This window comes from Arachis ipaensis, chromosome B08, assembly GCF_000816755.2.
Source record: "Arachis ipaensis cultivar K30076 chromosome B08, Araip1.1, whole genome shotgun sequence".
Lineage (NCBI taxonomy): Eukaryota > Viridiplantae > Streptophyta > Magnoliopsida > Fabales > Fabaceae > Arachis > Arachis ipaensis.
Genome location: NC_029792.2, coordinates 13,689,286 through 13,692,262, shown reverse-complemented (window position 1 = coordinate 13,692,262; position 2,977 = coordinate 13,689,286).

The window sequence follows — 2,977 nt, the reverse complement described above, 5'->3', positions numbered from 1 at the left end:
ATATCTATCCTCAGACCTTTATGAAGTGATGGGAGAGGGTCCCAAATATTAAAAAGGAAAAGTTCTAATGGTGATGTATAAACATAATTTGACCAAGAAAGGATAGCATGTATTTTAGATATAGAACATGATTCAGACAAGTTCAAAAGTATTGCTAAGGAAAAGAACTCTTATAACATTACGTACAGCTGTGTGACCAAGTCTTTTATGCCATAGTTCAATTGGGTTATAATTTTGTTTATTAGATAATAAGACATATTTAGATGAATAATTAATATTAGGTAAACCAAAATCAGACTTGCAAAGAGTTATAGTAGTAGTAACACATTTAGACACAAGACATAACGAGTTATTACTATTATTATTGAAATGGATTATTCTCTACATACAAGTCATTTACACATATAAGTCCATACAAATCATTTATATTGTATTGTTTAAGAATTTTTTATGTATGTGTATTGATAAGTTTTATATAATTTAAAACTCTTCCTCTTCTTCCTTGCATTATAAAAGTGGATTTTATTAAATTAGGGTTAACTTGTATAAACTTGTATATCAAAAAGACTTGTATGTGTAGCAAGTCTCTATTGAAATTCACATGCTGATCACAATTGTATATAGCTTCGAATTACGAGAATCAAATTTAGATTTGCAATGATTTAAAGAATGAGTACTAGAGTCAGATTCTAAACATGATGGAGTAATATGATTGTATTTAGAAATAGCAGAATCAGAATTAAGACATAATGGGTGCTTATAAGTTAAATTCACAAATTGAACACAATTATAAATACATTCGGAATTAAGAGAATTCAAGTTAGATTTGCAAGAAATTAAAGAAGTAATGTTCTTGTCAGAAATTCTATTTATTGCATTTCAGAATTTGGTCTTTATTACAAGAGGCTGCTAAAATAGTTTATCGTCATTTTGTCGTGCACAAGTACTACTATAATTCACAAAAGAAAATGAAGAATTACAATTATTAGAATTTACAGAAAACAACAAACATTTCTTATCATCATTTTTAGTAGAAACCAAGGTTGCGAGAACCGGACTGGTCAATGAATCGGTAAAGTGACTGGTTTATTGATTCAAAAGTTCGACTGGAATTCAACCGGAGTTTAACCGATTTAATTAAATATTAAATAAAATTATTAAAAATTAAATATACAATGAAACATGTAGCATGACCTCTTTTGTTACCATAACAATATCTGGTAAGTAAACTAAAATCTGATCTCCTCTTATTCTTTTCAAAATTAAAATAAGAAAAATCTAAACCAATGTTTAATTTCCTAAATTTAGGGTAAAAGGAGAAATTAAAGAAAGAAATTATTGTAGAATTAACAATGTTGAAATGGAAGGGAATAAACAATAAAGATGAGGGCACGAGGGTGAAGATTTTATTCTATTTCTGGGCATGTCTTTTGCAACTTTTCTGCTGGGTCTAACAAATTTGTATAAAGAAGCTATAACATATGTATGTCCTCATTTGCAGATCAATGTAAAACACCATAATAAAATTAATCATACCACCACCAACGCTAATTCAGAAGTCAAAATTCAGAACACAACAAACAGAAAAAATATCAACTCACCCCAATTCAGATTCAGAACACAACAAACAGACAAAAAAACAGCAACTCAAGAATCAGATCTCAGATTTCAGTAACTCAGTAAAATTAACAAAATACACGACCATAAATTGAAGCAAACAGAGTTGAATCTTTAAAAAATAGAACCTCAAAATCATAGAAATTAACAAAAGAAAAAAACTAAAGCAGAGCAAAGGCGACCAAATTGACAGACGGAGGAACGAAACAGGCGGCAAGACTACCGGCAAGGGAGGAACGGCGAGACAGACGGGATCGAGTAAACTCACCAACAATGGAGGAATCCAGCCGACCCGCTTCGATCTGCAAGCCCACACGACGAAGATGAAAACGATGTAGAGAAGACGAGGACGGACGGCCAAAGGCGATGACGTTGAGGAGACGAGGATGGACGGCCAAGAGCTCAAAGCACCTTCTATCTGTTGCTGCCGGCGGCGAGGCACCCTCTGGCTGACGAGAAGAGTTCGGCGACGGCGGAGGCGGTGACTGCTGTTGGCTGAGAGAGAGGGGCTGGTGGCTGAGAGAGAGAGAGGGAAGTAGCGCCGTAGTGGGTTAGGGATTTTGTGCCATTTTGGTGACTGAGACTGATAAGAGTGAGGGAGAAGGGAGAAGGGATTTGGGCAGAGAAGAGAACAGAGATGAGTTGTTGTTGCTGCTGAGTACGATGGGTGATTTAGGGATTAGGGTTCAGCTTAGTTCATTTAGCCTTTTTTTTTTCTTATAGGGACAAAACGAAGCTGTTCAGAGGTTTTTTTTTAAACCAAAAACCTGCTAAAAAACGGGACGGTTCTACCGATTCACCGGTTAACCACCAATTCGACTGATTTTTTTTATCAGTTTTTTGTCATACGGTTTCTAAGCTTATCCGGACTGATTAGGTGATCGGTTTTCGATTAATCCGGTTAAACTGGCCGGTCCGATTCAATTTTCAGAACCATGGTAGAAACAGATTTTTGTTTAGTTAGTTAATCATAGATATAAATTTCGTTGTTAGATTTGCCTTGTAGGAGAATGTCTCAGTAATTTTTTTTTGAAACACTCACATCTGTAATTATATTTAAAATTATATAATTATTCTAACTGTAATTAATGAATATTAAATAAAATAATTTTAGATTATTTAAATTATTTTTTAGTACTTCCTAATCATTATTGATACAATATATAACTCAAAAGGATAAATTAACAAGCATGCATATTAAAGGAGGTTAGCCTAAGTAATACCGGATTTTTACACGATTCATCGTTTAAAACCTGTTACATTAAATAATTAAGTATCAAGACAATAGATTTCACAAACTAAAATTATTTATGTTAATTTATCAGATCTTAAAGTAAATCTCTAAGCCTGTGACAGAAAC